The following is an 18,510-nucleotide window of genomic DNA, read 5'->3' as shown; positions in this document are numbered from 1 at the left end:
TTCACGGTCACTTGCAAAAGTGAGATATGATAGAGATAGATAAATGATAAAGTAAATATTTTTGGTATTTTTGGTTTATAGATCGGAAAGTAAAAGATTGCAAAATAGTAGATCGGAAACTAGCAAGATGTAAAAGAGAACTTATATGATGAAAAAAGACCCGGGGGCCATAGCTTTCACTAGTGGCTTCTCTCAAGATAGCAAATATTACAATGGGTAAACAAATTAGTGCCGAGCAATTGATAGAAAAGTGCATAGTTACGATGATATCTAAGGCAATGATCATGAACATAGGCATCACATCTGTTTCAAGTAGACCAAAACGATTCTGCATCTACTACTATTACTCCCCACATTGACCGCTATGCAACATGCATCTAGAGTATTAAGTTCATAAATAACGGAGTAACGCATTAAGTAAGATGACATGATGTAGAGGAATTAACTCAAGCAATATGATGAAAACCCCATCTTTTTATCCTCGATGGCAACAATACAATACGTGCCTTGCTGCCCCTACTGTCACTGGGAAAGGACACCGCAAGATTGAACCCAAAGCTAAGCACTTCTCCCATTGTAAGAAAGATCAATCTAGTAGGATAAACTAAATTGATAATTCGAACATACTTGCAAAGATATCAAATCATGCATATAAGAATTCAGAGAAGAACCAAATAATATTCATAGACAATCTGATCATAAATCCACAATTCATCGGATCTCGGCAAACACACCGCAAAAGAGTATTGCATCGAATAGATCTGCAAGAACATCAAGGAGAACATGGTATTGAGAATCAAAGAGAGAGAAGAAGCCATCTAGATACTAGCTATGGACCCGTAGGTCTGTGGTATACTACTCACGCATCATCAGAGAGGTAATGGTGTTGATGAACAAGCCCTCCATGATCGAATCCCCCTCCAGCAGGATGCCGGAAAAGGCCCCTAGATGGGATCTCATGGGTACAGAAGGTTGCGACGATGGAAAAGTGGTTTCGTGGCTCCCCTGGATGTTTTTAGGGTATAAGAGTATATATAGGCGAAGGAGCTAGGTCAGGGAGCTACGAGGGGCCCACGAGGTAGGGGGGCACCCTACCCCCTAGGGCACGCCCTCCTGCCTCGTGGCTGCCTTGTTGCATCTCCGACTTCATCTCCAAGTCTTCTGGTTTCCTTTTGGTCCAAGAAAGATCATCGTGAAAGTTTCATTCCGTTTGGACTCCGTTTGGTATTACTTTTCTCGAAACTAGCCAAAAAACAGAAACTGGCACTGGGCTCTCGGTTAATAGGTTAGTCCCAAAAATAATATAAAATAGCATATTAATGCCTATTAAACATCCAAAATAGATAATATAATAGCATGGAACAAACAAAAATTATACATACATTGGAGACGTATCAGGGATCAATCCAGTAGGAGGCACAAGCAAGTCCCCAATCTATGCACTTACACAAACAATCAAACACTTGCACGCAACGCGATAAAGGGGTTGTCAATCCCTTCATGGTCAATTGCAATGGTGACATCTGATAGAGATGGATATAAAAGATTACTAAAAAGTAAAATAAAATAAAAGTAAATAAATTGCAACAAGGTATTTTTGGGTTTTTTGGTTTATAGATCTGAAAATATATAATGGAAAATAGACCCAGGGGCCATATGTTTCCCTAGAGGCTTCTCTGTTGAAGGAAAATAATATAGTGGGTGAACAAATTACTGTCGATCAATTGATAGAAAAGCACAAAGTTATGACGATATCCAAGGCAATGATTATGCATATAGGCATCACGTCCGTGTCAAGTAGAAAGAAATGATTCTGCATCTACTATGATTACTCCATACATCGACCGACCCCTACCTCCATCTAGAGTATAAGTTCATAAGAATAGAATAATGCATTAAGTAAGATGACATGATGTAGCGGGATAAACTCAAGCAATATGATGAAAACCCCATCCTGTTATCCCCGATGGCAACAATGAAATACGTGTCTCGCTACCCCTACTTTGTCACTGGGTGAAATCACGCAAGATTGAACCCAAAGCTAAGCACCTCTCTCATTGCAAGAAAAACCAATCTAGTTGGCCAAACCAAACCGATAATTCAAAGAGAAATACAAAGATATCAAATCATGCATATAAGAATTCATAGAAGATTCAAATAATATTCATAGATAAGCTGATCATAAATCCACAATTCATCGAATCTCGACAAACACACCACAAAAGAAGATTACATCGGATAGATCTCCAAGAACATCGAGGAGAACATTGTATTGAAGATCAAAGAGACAAAAGAAGCCATCTAGCTACTAGCTATTGACCCGTAGGTCTGTGGTAAACTACCCATGCTTCATCGGAAGGGCAATAGGGTTGATGTAGATGCCCTCCATGATCTGTTCTCCCCCCGACAGATTGCCAAAAAAGGCTCCAAGATGGGATCTCACAGGTACAGAGGCTTGCGGTGGCGGAAAAGTATTTTCGTGGGATCCTCTGATGGTTTGGGAATATTTGAGGATTTATAGAGGTGGAGTTAAGGTTAGGAGATCTCCGAGGGGGCCACAAGCCAGGGCCCCCCTAGGGCACACCCCTAGGGCTTGTCATCTCCTCGTAGGTCTTCTGACCTCCTCCCCAAGTCTCGTAGGTGTCTTCTGGTCCAAGAAAAATCATCGTAAAATTTTATTCCGTTTGGACTCCTTTTGATATCCCTTTTCTGTAGATCTCAAAAACAAGGAAAAACAGAAGCTGGCACTGAGCTCTAGGTTCATAAGTTAGTCCCAAAAATAGTATAAAATAGCATATTAATGCAAATAAAACATCCAAAATAGAATATAACAGCATGGAACAATAAAAAATTATAGATACGTTGGAGACGTATCAAGCAGCCCCAAGCTTAATTCCTGCTCGTCCTCGAGTAGGTAAATGATAAAAACAATTTTTTTTGATGTGGAATGCTAGCTAACATATTTATCCATGTAATTATTCTTTATTGTGGCATGAATGTTTAGATCCATAAGATTCAAAACAAAAGTTTATTATTGATATAGAAAAAATAATACTTCAAGAATACTAATAAAGCAATCATGACTTCTCAAAATACCATGGCTAAAGAAAGTTATCCCTACAAAATCATATAGTTTGGCTATGCTCCAGATTCATCACACAAAGTATTAAATGATGCACAACCCCGATGACAAGCCAAACAATTGTTTCATAATTTTGATGTTCTCAAACATTTTCAACTTTCACGCAATACATGAGCGTGAGCCATGGATATAGCACTATAGGTGGAATAGAATATGGTGGTTGTGGAGAAGACAAAAAGAAGGAGATATTCTCACATCAACTAGGCGTATCAACGGGCTATGGAGATGCCCATCAATATATATCAATGTGAGTGAGTAGGGATTGCCATGCAACGGATGCACTAGAGCTATAAGTGTATGAAAGCTCAAAAGAAACTAAGTGGGTGTGCATCGAGCTCGCTTACTCATGAAGACCTAGGGCAATTTGAGGAAGCCCATCATTGGAATATACAAGCCAAGTTCTATAATGAAAATTCCCACTAGTATATGAAAGTGACAATATAGGAGACCCTCTATCATGAAGATCATGGTGCTACTTTGAAGCACAAGTGTGGAAAAAGGATAGTAACATTGTCCCTTCTCTCTTTTTCTCTCATTTTTTATTTTGGGCTCTTTGGCCTCTTTTATTCCGTTTTTCCTTTTCTCTTTTTTTATATGGGCTTCTTTAGCCTCTTTTATTTTGTAAAGTCCAGAGACTCATACCAACTTGTGAGGGAATCATAGCTTCCATCATCCTTTCGTCACATGGGACAATGCTCTAATAATAATGATCATCACACTTCTATTTACTTGCAACTCAAAAATTACAACTCGAAACTTAGAACGAAATGGACCGGCAGAAGTTGCATGGGAATATAACTCAGAATAGCTATGGAAATGCCATAATAGGTAGGTATGGTGGCTGTTTTAAGGAAGGTATATGGTGGGTTTAATGCAACTGCGAGAATTGCGCAGTACTAGAGAGGCTAGCAATGGTGGAAGGGTGAGAGTGCGTATAATCCAAGGACTCAAATTAGTCATAAAGAACTCGCATACTTACTGCAAAAGTCTATTAGCTATCGAAACAAAGTACTACACACATGCTCCTTGGGGGATAGATTGGTAGGAAAAGACCATCGCTCGTCCCCAACCGCCACTCATAAAGAAGACAATAAATAAATAAATAAATCATGCTCCGACTTCATCACATAACGGTTCACCATGCATGCATGCTACGGGAATCGCAAACTTTAACGCATTTTTTCTGCCAATCCACAATTTATCACTATCATGTCTCTAATATCACCATCTTTATATCTCAAAACAATATGCAAGGAATCAAACTTCTCATAGTATTCAATGCACTTTATATGAAAGTTTTTATTATATCCGTCTTGGATGCCCATCATATTAGGACCAAATTCATAACTTAATAAAATTACCATGCTATTTAGAGACTCTCAAAATAATATAAGTGAAGCAAGAGAGTTTAGAAATTTCTATAAAATAAAGGCACCGCCGTGCTCCAAAAAGATATAAGTGAAGTACTAGAGCATATTGCCTAGCTCAAAAGATATAAGTGAAGAAAATAGAGTATTCTAATAAATTCACGATTAACGCGTGTCGCTCTCAAAAGGTGTGTACAACAAGGATGATTGTGGCAAACTAAAAAGCAAGAAAAGACTCATATCATACAAGACGTCCAAGCAAAACACATATCATGTGGTGAATAAAAATATAGCCTCAAGTAAATTTACCAATGGATTGAAGACGAAAGAGGGGATGCCTTCCGGGGCATCCCCAAGCTCAGGCTCTTGGTTGTCCTTGAATATTACCTTGGGGTGCCTTTGGAATCCCCAAGCTTAGGCTCTTGCCACTCCTTATTCGATACTCCATCAAATCTTTACCCAAAACTTGAAAACTTCAGAACACAAAACTCAACAGAAAACTCATGAGATCCGTTAGTATAAGAATATAAATCACACCTTTTGGTTCTGTTGTGAACTCATTATTTATTTATATTGGTGTAATATCTACTGTATTCCAACTTTTCCATGGTTCATACTCCCCGATACAACCCATAGATTCATCAAAATAAGCAAACAACACAAAGAAAACAAAATCTACCAAAAACAAAACAGTCTGTAGCAATCTGTAAACTTCAAATACTTCTATAACTCTAAAAAATCTTAAAAATTAGGGAAACAGAGGCAATTTGTATATAAATCTTGTGTAAAACATTAAGAGCAAAATCACGCTTCTGTGATTTATGAAAATTATTTTACTGGGTGCAAAAGTTTCTGTTTTTCATCAAGATCAAATCAACTATCACCCTAGGCCATCCCAAAGGTCTTAGTTTGTTCAAACACTAATTAAAACACTAAAACACAATTACTTACAGATGTAATAATGTGTATTTTATTCAAGAACATTAGCAAAACAAAAAACATAAAAGTAAAATTGGTTGGCTCCCAACAAGCGCTATTATTTAACGCCCCTAGCTAGGCATAATGCTATAGATCTAGGTATTTTCATATTTGGTATACAATTCCTCAGTTACACTTTTGGGCTTTATAGGAGGTTCTTTAATCTTATCTATGATCACACTCCTTAGGAACAAATCAAGAAATTCATGTGTAAAAAAAGGTTCCTTCACAATATTGACAAAAAGCGAGTGAACACTTATCATCTTAAGATCTTCATTTTCCCCACTAGATGATCCACCTCTATTTTTAGGAACATAATAAACATAGCAGCCTTTGTGGAAGGAAAATTTGGGGTAGTTTTAATGGAAGCAAAAGCATAACCCAAGTTAGTAATAATATTCTCCATCTTATCAATCCTAGTGGAACCTTGATCTAACTTCTCATTAACTATGAGTTCTTTTTCCTTTAGATTCTTCAAAGTAACTCCGACCTTTGATCCATATTGAGTAATCTGATTATGAATCTTTTTATCCAAGTTTTCAATAAGATCTACGGTAGCAATTTTATTCTCAATAATAGCAAGTCTTTGCATCACATGTTCCAGGTTAATAGTTTCATTAACCATAAGAGGTGGTGAGCCTACCAAATCTATCATAGCATTATAAGCATCCAAAGTGTGGCTTCCCAAGAAATTTCCCCCGGTAATGGTATCTAGAATATATCTATTCCAAGGAGTAACACCCACATAAAAATTGCGAAGGAGAATGGTAGTAGATTGCTTAAGAGTAGACCTATTTTGAGCATTGCAAATTCTATACCAAGCATCTTTTAAATTTTCTCCCTCCCTTTGTTTCAAATTAAGAACCTCACTCTCGGGAGTACTAGCAATGGTAGGGGGATTAGCCATGAGAGCAAATCGAAAGATCAAGCACACGAGTAAAGAAAACGAATAGACGAACGAAAGAAGGGCGAATAAAAAGGCAAATATTTTTGTATTTTTTTGAAAAGGTTTTAGAAGTGGGGGAGAGGAAAACAAGAGGGAAATGGAAAATAATTTAATGCAAGAGATGAGAGTTTATGATGGGTACTTGGTAGGCGTGATGTAGAACCTCCCCGACAACGACGCCAGAAATTCCTCTTGCTACTTCTTGAGCTTGCGTTGGTTTTGCCCTTGAAGAGGAAAGGGCGATGTAGCAAAGTTGAGATAAATATTTCCGTCAGTTAGAGAACCAAGGTACCAATCCAGTAGGAGGCACATGCAAGTCCCCAATTTATGCACCTACACAAATAATTAAACACTTGCACCCAACACGATAAAGGGGTTGTCAATCCCTTCATGGCCAATTGCAATGGTGAGATCTGATAGAGATGGATATAAAAGATTACTGAAACTTAAAATAAAAAAAAGTAAATAAATTCCAGCAAGGTATTTTTGGGTTTTTTGGTTTATAGATATGAAAATATATAATGGAAAATAGACCCGGGGGCCACAGGTTTCACTAGAGGCTTCCCTCTTGAAGGTAAATAATATGATGGGCAAACAAATTACTGTCGAGCAATTGATAGAAAAGCGCAAAGTTATGATGATATCGAAGGCAATGATTATGCATATAGGCATCACATCCGTGTCAAGTAGACCGAAACGATTCTGCATCTACTACTATTACTCCATACATCGACCGACCCGAGCCTGCATCTAGAGTATTAAGTTCATAGGAATAGAGTAACGCATTAAGTAAGATGACTGTCACATCCCTAGTCCTGGTATGCACTAGGCTAGCCCTTTATGTGTGCATCATGTTTAAATTTTCAAATGAACTTGAAATGGGGATTGTTCAAACCCTAGCACCAGATCAAATCAAATAGGTTCAACCTAAAATAATCTTCAATGAACCCAAAATGCCTTTGGAAATGTTCATGATTTTTGATGAAGGTGAAAACCTCCGCCAAAAATGATGAGAATATTTCTTGGCCATTTATGGATTTTTGAATTAACTCATATTGCATTTGAATTGGGGCATTTAAATTCTATAAATATTTTAAATGCTCTAATAATTCTGAAAATGGTTGAGGGCTATTGGGAATAATCCAGTATGTGCCCAGAATTTATTTCAAGATTTTATAAAGTGATTTAGTATTTTACTAAATCCAAAAAAAACAAAGACAGAAAATAGAAAAAATTAATAAAAGGAGAGAGAGAGAAAGGTTTAGCTGGACTTACCTGCGGCCCACCTAGCGCCCCACCTGGCCCAACATTGTGGCTGAGGCCCAGCCCAACTCCCCACCGTCTTCAACCTCTGCCAGTAGGCAGAGGCGTGTCGACGCGCGCGCGCTCGAGCTCCACCTCCTGCTTCCCCCTCGCCCTGTTCTCGTGCCTGGGAAATGGCCAGCACACTCCCCTCGGCCGCTCCCTTGCCTCCCTGCTCTCTCCCTCTCACTCCCCTGCTCTTTTCCCCTCATGGCCGAAGCCGCCATGGCCACTCCGCTGAGAAACACCCCGGCCAGCCACTCCCTCGCTCCCTCTCCACGTTCCCAAGATCCGTATCGTCGCCAGCTTCATCCTCGCCGAGCCAAGCATCACTGGACGCCCTGCAATGCCGGCGCCATCATCTTCTTCTTCCTCGGGCATCGAAGGCCGTCATCGTCGATTCGTCGCCATCGTCGCTTCCCCGAGCTCGTTGACCATCTCGACGTGACCACTGTGAGCTCATGATCCGTTTCCCCCTATTACCGCACTCGATAGCGCTCCCTAGCCGCGTATGTCGCCGAGCCCGAGAACTCATCGCCGCTGGCCATGCCGCCGCCATCGTTGCAGCCACTGAAGCTTGTGTCTGAGCGCGTAATCATGCTCAGTATGCCCCCAGGATCCTAACACACCCATCCGTTGCTCCTGCCGCATGCTGCATCGCCGTAACCATCACTGCCCGAACTCCAGCGCCGCCGCGAGCTCCATTCCGGTGAGCTCCGGCCACCCCACGCCCAGCCGCGTGCTCCCCTGCATGCGGGTAAGCAAGGGCTTCCCCCTGGTGACCTCCGCCGCGCTTTTAGCCACCGGAGGAGCAACCCGCAGCGCTTCACCGCTTTTGCCGTCGCCGGCGTCAAGCCGCCGGTGGCGTTGTCCATTTTGACCGGGGGTTTGACCACCCCAGGTCGTTTGACATGTGGGCCCTGCCCCTGACCAGTTTAGTTTAGGACTAATTACCCCCCTGCTGACACTAACAGTGGGCCCAGTGCCTGCTAATTTGATTAGTTAAATTTAATTAATCCAGTTATATAACTATGTCACTGATGTGTGGACCCCAGACGTCAGGTTTGACCTGGTCAACCGCAGTTGACCTGCTGACATCACAGTGATGCAATGCTGATGCAGTTAACCATTTTCCGGATTTAAAATAATTCAGGAAATTCCAGAAAATGCCCAAAACTTCTAAAAATCATATAAATTCAACCGTAACTCCAATTGAAACAAATTATATATGAAAAATTATCAAAAAAATCCAAAGAATCTGTTTATGGCATTTTCATGCATGTTTGAGCAACCTAAATCTACTGTATATGACAAATTGAATTAATGGCATTTGACATGTCATATATGGAGTTTGAATTTGAATCTTAGATTCAAACCAACTCCATTTAACCTGCTGCTAGTTGCATTAGCTCAAACCACAGCATATTGCCATGTCATGATCATGCATTATATTGTGCATTGCATTGATTGTGTTTCTTCTTTGTTGTCGGTGCTTGTCCCCTCTCAGTAGACGTGTACCGACGATGTGATCGATGACACCGATGAAGAACTATACTATCTTCACAAGTGCCAGGCAAGCAAAAACCCCTTGTTCATTCCGATACAATCCCACTCTCTCGCTCTGCTCTCTTTTACTGCATTAGGACAACAATGATTCAACTGTTACATGCTGCGGTAGTTTAACCCCTTATCCTCTGCATGACCTGTCATTGCCACAGTAAATAGATGAAACCCACTAGCATGAGTAGGAGTTGTTTGAGCCCTGATGTGCCTACTCATTTATGCTTGTTTGTCATGCCTGCTATTGCTTAGAGTTGAGTCAGGTCTGATTCATCGGGGATGAATTGGAATGTTGTGAAACATGTCCTATTGTGTGTGAGCTAAGTGTGTGAACATGATTTGGTAAAGGTAGCGGTGAGAGGCCATGTAGGAGTACATGGTGGGTTGTCTCATTGAAACCGTCCTCAGGAACTAAGTTCTGTGTTTGTGATCCATGAACAGCTACTACCACACAATGGGTTCCGGTAACTCGGCCCCTCTCGGCTTATTAATCAACTTGATCTCTGTCCAGGAGTTGCAACTAGTTTCTGGTGTTTGTAGGTAGTGTTAGTAGTCTACCAAGTGGCACCCGGTACAGGTGGGCTTGGGACAGACTAGGCACAGTGGCCCGGTGTACCAAGTGGCACCCGGATGGTGGGCTTGGGAACCCTGCACACATCGTTTGGGGCCGTGAGCGACACCCCGGCCGGATCTCCTTGCGGATGGAACCTGAATAGGCGATAAACCTGGACGAGAGACTTGTGTGGTTAGTCAGGTCGTGGCCGACTCCCTCGCCAGGCTTCCGCTTGAAGGTTGCCGAGATACACGAGGTGTACATGGCGGTAAGTGGCGAGAGCGTGTGTGAAGAAGTACACCCCTGCAGGGTTAATATTATCTATTCGAATAGCCGTGTCCGCGGTAAAGGACTTCTGGGTTGCCTATACAGTCATAGACAAGTGAAAGTGGATACTCTAAAATGCGCAAGATAAGCATGAGTGCTATGGATGGCGTTCTCGTAGGGAGACGGGAGCGGATCCATAGTGGTGTATTGGTTGGTGAATATGTGGACTCGTGTGCTCCACCTCAAAGAGTTACATTGCAGTCGTAGTTCAGGATAGCCACTGAGTCAAAGCTGGCTTGCTACAGTTAAACTCCACCACCCCCTTTGTTGATAATGATGCATATGTAGTTAGTTCTGATGTAAGTCTTGCTGGGTACATTTGTACTCACGTTTGCCTATTTTATGTTTTTGCAGAGAGACTTCAGTCTCACTAGTAGTGACGAGTGGACTTCGACGTTTAGCTTGTTACCTCAGCTACGATCTTGTGTCCTCCGCAAGATCTTGTAGATAGTCAGGCTTCTCAGCATTTTTCATTTGTAGATGTCTGTACTCAGACATGTTAAGCTTCCGCATGTGCTTTGACTTGTATGCTCTGAATGTTGGGTCGTGAGACCCATGTTTATAATATCTCGCTCCTCGGAGCCTATTGAATAAATACTTGAGTTGTAGAGTATGTTGTGATGCCATGTTGTATTTGCACATATTGAGCATATTGTGTGTATGTTATTGAAATGCTTGGTATGTGTGGGATCTGACTATCTAGTTGTTTATCCTTAGTAGCCTCTCTTACCGGGAAATGTCTCCTAGTGCTTCCACTGAGCCATGGTAGATTGCTACTACTCCAGAACACTTAGGCTGGCCGGTATGTGTCCTTCTTCGTTCCTGTGTCTGTCCCTTCGGGGAAATGTCACGCGATGAATACCGGAGTCCTGTTAGCCCGCTACAGCCCGGTTCACCGGAGTCCTACTAGCCCAGTGCTACAACCTAGATTCACTCGCTGATGACCGACACGTTCGATGCTGGGTCATGGATGCCTGTCCCTGTAAGTTTGCGCCACTTTGGGTTTACGACTAGCCATGTCAGCCCGGGCTCCTTATCATATGGATGCTAGCGACACTATCATATACATGTGCCAAAAGGCGCAAACGGTCCCGGGCAAAGGTAAGGTGACACCCGTGGGGATACCATGCGTGAGGCCGCAAAGTGATATGAGGTGTTACATGCTAGATCGGTGTGGCATTGAGTCCGGGTCCTGACAGCTTTGGTATCAGAGCTTGACTGCCTGTAGGCTTACCAAGCCAAACTGGTCGAAGTTGAGTCTAGATTTTTTTTAGTTATATAAGGGAATTGATTGTGGGATGGAACGTAAGGCTCTTTTTACTCCTTTACCTTATGCCCTTCTGATCTGGGTCATCCTATTTCTCCTACGGGGTTGAGGAACTAGGCTATCTCTTCTTTCTATCAGGATCACGTGTTACTAATCCGTAGACTCATAAGATTGGTAGATTCAAGGCTCAGTTCAGTTCCTACTACTTCCGTATGTTCATAGTTGGTCTCAGAATCTTGATATTGTGTGATCGAGTGGTTATGCCACCATTTTTGTAGCATGTCTCAAATCTTTTCGAGCATTTACAGCCGTTATGCTGTCCGAGTCATCTCAGGTTTCTAAACAATCTGATGCATTTGCAAATCCTCTTCCTTTGTTTTCAATGTCCTTTGTGCCAGATTAACCACACTAATCGGTGAGTTGAGGTACTCTGTTGCCTTGACGTATATGTTGGAGCTATTACTATGACCCTAGGTGTCTTAGAGGATCACCAGGTAATCCAGCCATGTTTTGTGTTCCCAGTGTGATGATTCTGGCCATCATTCTCGAAAGCATCATGTGATGCTACCTAGTAGTAGGTATTCTACTCCTGGGTTCTTGAACTCGAGATTCACCCTACTTATCTCGTGTTGATAGTGTTTGCTAGTTCCTCTAGGATATTAGTAACCTTTGCGATAGTCCTCGAGGTCCGTGGTATATCGTTCTTCCAAATACCATGAACCATTCTTGGCAGGAGTTCTTTTGAACCAAAAGATCACAACAAGAGTGCTTTTGATGAGTTCTCCATTTTATATTCTGAATCTGCCAGTTCTACCATCTGCATGGGTTATCCGGAAGAAATGTTGAGCTTTGCTCGACATACTAATCTATGCTTCCACAACTCAGGAAGATATATGTTCCTTTGAGTTGTCCCTCTTCAGTCGTATTCCGATCTTCGTCTATCAATTGATAGTCAGGAGTAATTGTGCATTCATGTTATTGATGCTTATTATTCTTGTGGTCCGTCAAGCCATTCTATTCAGGATGACTAGGAGAAACAAACTCCAGTACCTCATCCATATCCAGTATTGGGTCAAAATAGTTGTGCTCCGCGGATCAAAATGCCAACCCAGCTTTTGATTCTATTCTACCCTGAAGTTTTACCGTCTTTATGTCAGGAATTTCATGAGAATTGCACCGGCTCTTGTTAATTCTTGACGTAGTGATACTTCTCGCCATCATTACTCATTCCTCGGTTCCATGTTGTCGCAACCGGAATGCCGACAAGTGAACTGTGATGTGCGAAATCAATACTCCGAGCAACTTGTTGCTTGGTAGTTAATGGACAATACTCTCACTCTTAGCGTGTTGGTTGTTGAACCATCACCCTAAGGTTGATCGTATCACCTAGTCCATTTTCCCTGGTGCACCCTTCGATCAATGAGTTAGGATTGTGTCAATCCCTCGCTCTGTTGATCATATCGTCTTGCCCTGAAAAGCAAGATTGTTCTCGAGCTTAGTAACATATCGGTGGTTCATGATTTTCCGAATATCTTCTCGGAAGTATCACCAGGTTGTCACCTGGCCACTATGTTGAGTTTGTGAGCAAGTTGGTTTTTTGTAACCACCCCTTCTCCAAGAATCCGTGTCGGACACCTTGAGCTAGTTGGTTAAGCTAAACAACAACCTGGAGAGTTGGAAGATAAAAGCTTGCCCGACTTAGTTCAATTTTAAGGGATATCTTGTATGTGTGATGAAGAAGATGATACCTTCATTGATTGATGCTTGTGTCAATTGTTGGATCTATTATCTTACCCAAATCTTTGATTTGCGTATGGGCTATCGTCAAATCAAATCAGAACCAACAATATTCGTAATGTTGTCTTACTCGTGGTTGTTTCCTCGAGCATACACCATTATATCTTTCGGGTCTGACCAATGCTATCACCTTGTTCACATAATTGTGGAATTCCATTCATATGGAAACCTGGATGAATTGTTGTTGAGCCATCAACAACATCCTCGTCTTCTCCAAAATTTTGTTGAACATTAAGCTAGTGTTGGAAACTTTTGAAAGCATTTCTTCATGCTAGTTCATGAAGCATATGCTTGGATGAAAGAAGTGACTTCCTCCAGTTCATGTGCATTTGATGCAAGTTGCCGTCGTGGATTCGAGAAAGTCAATGTTGCTTCCTTTGGAATCATCCCAAATCAGTCATGCCACTAGAAGGATAACCCCTATAAAGCAACACATATTCTACAATGTTTTGACTATAAGTTGCAAAATTTACAAGAGATACGCATATAAGCGTTGCAGCATATGCGTTGTTGACTTGTTGTTCGTTACCATAGTGCCCTACATAGATTGCAACAGATTTTATATGTTGTCATGTATGTGTTGCCAATATATCTGCTACACACAAGGAGTGTGGCGTGAAAATCCGTTCGGGCAAAAATCAGTTTTTTGCGTAGTCCCTTCCTTTTATTCTCCGATCCAGATCATAGGAGGAGGCACAGGATGGGCCACGCTCCACCCTGGAATTTTGGCCCAGCCTGTATACCACACATAGGTAATATAAGAGATGGGCTTGGAGAAAAATATAAGCCCAGTAACAGCCTACCCTGCTCCTCGTGTCGTGCCAAAGCGAAAGCAGCCACGCACAGTCGGTCGATCCTACTTCTCCAGTCCCGGGAATACTCGATCCGCCGCCTGCCTCGCCGTCCTTGCCCGGCCGCCCGGAGCCATCGGTAGACCGCCCTGTGACCCTGACCGGCGTGAAGGCTGATACCCGCTATCTGCTGCTGCCTACCTCGGTTGGCGCCCGGCCGGCTGCTGTCCGCGCAGGCGCGCAGTTGGGCGCACCACCGCGCCCTGCTGACCGGACTGCCGGAGCCGCCCACTTCTAGTGCGCTCCGCGGTTGCTTCCTCAGCTGTTGATCCTCCGGTCCTCCCCAATCCTCATCCCCTGCTCAGCTCAGAGAGGTACCTCATCCCCGCGTCCCCAGATCTCTGAATCTGCAAGCTTTGGACGAAATTACATGAAACTTATATGCAGTAGTTTTCAAAATACCGCCCCATTCCAAAACTTCGGTATTATTATGCGTTGGCAATGAATACTACAGTTTCTAAAAACAGAAACTTTCTCAGTTTTAGTGAACCGCCGATATATTTGGCTCGTACTATTTTACCGTAGTTTTGACACCTTAAGCAACTGAACCTAACTTAGCTAGCTACACCAAGGAGCTACATGACCGGATGAACCTTTTGCATTTGCCAATCGAGTTCATAAGTGTTCTATGTGGATGACCTTATCCAGGATGGTCAATTGTTTTGAAGATGAAACCTCGAGATAATTTTGATGGTGAAGAATGGAATGATGTGGAAACAGAACCTTATCATGTCAGCAAATTCTTTGAGCTTTTTGATACTGCCCATCATAAACAAAATTGGATGAGAAGAGATAGAGGGGGAGAAACTGTAGATGCTCCTATAGTGCCAATTGATGACACAGTACCTCGATAAAGGACAGCTTCCATTGTGATTCTGTTATTTATATTTTTAGTATTGTTGCTGCAACTTATGTCATTTTGGTCATGAAACTTACTACTCTATTGCTTCTGCATGCAGGTTCGATGGATAATGAAAGTCACCGATCTGAAAATGTGGAGCCTAGTTGAAGTGACGAATTCATTACTGTTATTTGCTATTTTTTCTTTTATGTCCATGTACTTTATAATTCGGACAACAAGATTTGTAAGTGTGACTGGCCTAAAGTGTCAATACTTGATCCTAAATATGTTGATGTTGGTTCTTCTGTTTCCTACACATTCTTACACATGTTCATATGTACCTACATCCGGGTTGTTGGTTATCTCTTAAACATCGAAGTGTTACATAGGCTTGTTCCACGAACTCGATCAATACATTGATGCTGGTTGTCTTTTGCCAATATATCATGAGAGCATCTCTAACTTGGAGGGGAATAGCAGTAGAGTGTTAGTGTCTCTTTGCACTAGAATAATGTAGCTGTATCTTTCCTTCAGTTAGCTGTAGCGTTTCTTCAGTTAACTGTAGCTTTTCTTCAGATAGCAGTTTGTTTTGCACACGTGATTTAACAAAAAAGAAAACAAATTTGATGCTAATTTAAATAGATTGGACGATTTACATTCAAACTTACATATTTTTAACATAAAACCGGACGGTATTTTCTCCCGTGAATTAAAACTTCAAAAAAAAACCAATCCTACCCTATACTTGACGGTGACCTAGTACGCCTGGCCGGCTGGCCGACGACACCTCCATCACCGTTATCCGGCTTCCAACCGCGGAAGGGCACGGGGACACGGCAGTGCTTCCCGACTGTCGTCTAGCGCTCATGTATGATCTTGTTCGCTTGCTCCTGCGTCGCGCGCAATGCGGCCGCGGACTCACGGATGATCTTGTTCGCTTGCTCCTGCGTCGCGCACAGTGCGGCCGAGGACACTGTGAATGTGTGAGGGGACAGACGAGCGATGAGACATACCGGAGGTGGCAACGTCGTTGTCTCGCTTAGAGACCACTATTTGCGGTACTTCAGCATCTCCTCGTCAAGAAGGCAGAGACAATGCTTTCTCATCTCTGTCGTGGTGTTCGACTTGTAAATGACCCAAGCCATCGCGTCAAGTCATATCTCTCCGGCATGTAACAGGCAAAGAGACTCGAACATGGCGCGGGCGTTGCTCTCGGCTGACCTGCCGCTTCACTACCGGCTCTAGTGACAGCTCGCGTTCGCTCTGGGCCGGCATCAATATGGCACAAAGAGCAAAGGAGCGTTCGTGCGGGAGAGGCACTGGCGTGGGAGATGTTTTTGGTGGTCCCTGGTTTGCAGCCAGTTTGCGGGATTTCGAAAAAACTAGACCGGTCCATGGACTGATGGGGTACCATGTTGGAAGGCAAACTGCGTCAAGAATGTCGATCCGGATGTTTACAGACATTTTGTGGGTCCGTGTTGGGGCTGACGGGCCTATCTCACTGCCCTCTCCTCGGTGGACCTGATGGCCCGCGACGAGGAGTCGGCGCCATCACAGCTGCCGAGGTAGTGGAGGCGGCAGAAGTGCGCGTTCGCAGTTGCATGTGGCACGTCCTCCTTGACGGACTTGTCGCACCAGTTGCGACGTTACGGCGACGCCATCCCGTCGATCCGGGTGTAATGGTTGTGTGGTGGCGAGGGGCTCCACCTTCATGCGGCACCCAATCGGGACGCCGTGGTTGCACGGTATGTCATGAAACTCTAAATTAATACTTTGTCCATGAAAACTAGTGAGCCTGGATGACAATTATACTTATACATGTAGGTCCGAACATGGAAGCTAAGAGTTTTTTTTGTGTTTTGGATGAATTTTTTCTATTGTTTGAGCAACAGAATTCATTTTTGCTTCACCCATATTGCACTGGATTTTTTAAAACATAGAAGAAGCACTGAATTTCTACAAACATAGAAGAAGCACGTTCTGTTTAGCACAAATATATGTACAAGTGCCTATCACGGGCCAGATGATTAATAACAAAATTCATAATTTGTTTCGCTCGACTAACTTCTATTTCGTTTTTGGTTTCGCTCCATTTTTTTCCTTTTCGCTCCGTTCTCTCCCGCCAACAGCGACTAATCTGACCAAGTACGCGCGCTTCATTACCATGGCCCCACCTGTCATTGGAATCCAGAACAGAGACTAAATATCGGTCAAACAGATCGTGCTGAGCTAACTGCGCAAATAAAATCGGAAACGTCCCCCCAAATCAGCACGGTTCCCTTCGTCGTCTCGTACTGGATTCATCCGCACACCCGGCGGCCGGTGGCAGAGGCATCTCCACGACCTGAGCAAGGTTAGTTGCCGACCCTCCCCCAATTCATCCTCTCTTCCTCCCTGCTCTACCGATCTATGCTCTAAATCAATTCACATCTCTCTTGTCAGGAAAATCCAGCTGATATAGATTCTCCAAATCCGACTGGTACGTGGTGGCAACAATCCTGCAAGTTCATCTAGTAAGTGCCCTGCTCCTTATCCCATCTCATTGCTGCAATTCATGCCCTACATATTGGTTCTAAGCTGTTTTTTTTCAACCACCAATCGATATACAGAGAGATCACGATTCTAGATTAATCTGAAATTGACTCATATATTTTGTTCACTCGTTGCAAAAGTTTCGTCAGTCGACTGAAAACCATTTCAGTCAGATATTTTGGCCAATTGGAGCCTGATAATTTGTCCCTCTTTGTACTTGTCATTTGTATGTCCATGTCAGTTTTTTCTACCAGCCTGTTGACGCTGGAATGCGTCACACGGACACGTCGATATGTACCCGCGGCACCGAGGAAGATGCTCCGCAACTCACACTGCGGGAGGCCGACTTCCAACGCGATACGCAAGACAGCAAGCCGGCGCTTTTGGGACCAGATGCCCCGCTCGCCCGGGAGGGACCCCGTCAGGCCTCGCGGCGACGATTGGCTGCTCGAGGTCGGTCTTACCGCCCCTATAGCCTCGTGGATTCGCAGCCTCCAATCTTGAAGAACGACGAAGAACGCGAAGAAAGATACAAGGGGAGAGATAAAAGTAGGTGAACACGGAAAAGTAGTAGATTGATTGATCGATTGTGTGTTGTTTAATCAGCCGTCACCCCTTAGGTATATAAGAGGCGGCTGGACTTCTTGTGCAAGAAAAAGGCTTGGATTCACGTCCAAAACCCTAGTCAAATTCGGATTGGTTTTGTCCGAACTTTCCAAAACTGTTCGGTTTATACTGGCTGCACCTTGCGGGTCTTTTTTGTGGTGGTAAACGATCTCGGATGGAAATGAGCCCAAAAGCAATCTTGACCGTTTCAACGAGACGAACAACTTTTATGTTGAACGTTTTTTGATCAGAGGTCATCTCGAGGGTCAAATCGGTCGCGCAAAACAGGGTATCCCTCGCGCTACCCATCAGACAGGGTGTCTGGTCGGGCGCGCCAGTTTTTGCCTCGTGACAGGGCTGTATTCCGATGGCTCTAACTTTTGCATACGAACTCGAATTGGAACGACTTTTATATCAAAATCGATGGTTTCGACAAGACGA

General features: G+C 43.2%; 1 long non-coding RNA gene across 1 annotated transcript; it reads left to right on the top strand.

Moving 5' to 3' along the window:
* Positions 1-17,176: 17,176 nt before the first annotated feature.
* On the top strand, positions 17,177-18,052 carry LOC123134003 (uncharacterized). Its single transcript, XR_006465465.1, has 3 exons — positions 17,177-17,284; positions 17,374-17,444; positions 17,705-18,052. It is a non-coding gene; the product is annotated as an uncharacterized lncRNA (long non-coding RNA).
* The last annotated feature ends 458 nt before the right edge of the window (positions 18,053-18,510 follow it).

This window comes from Triticum aestivum, chromosome 6B, assembly GCF_018294505.1.
Source record: "Triticum aestivum cultivar Chinese Spring chromosome 6B, IWGSC CS RefSeq v2.1, whole genome shotgun sequence".
Lineage (NCBI taxonomy): Eukaryota > Viridiplantae > Streptophyta > Magnoliopsida > Poales > Poaceae > Triticum > Triticum aestivum.
The sequence above is the reverse complement of the archived record's forward strand: the minus strand, read 5'-3'. Positions and strand labels throughout refer to the sequence as shown.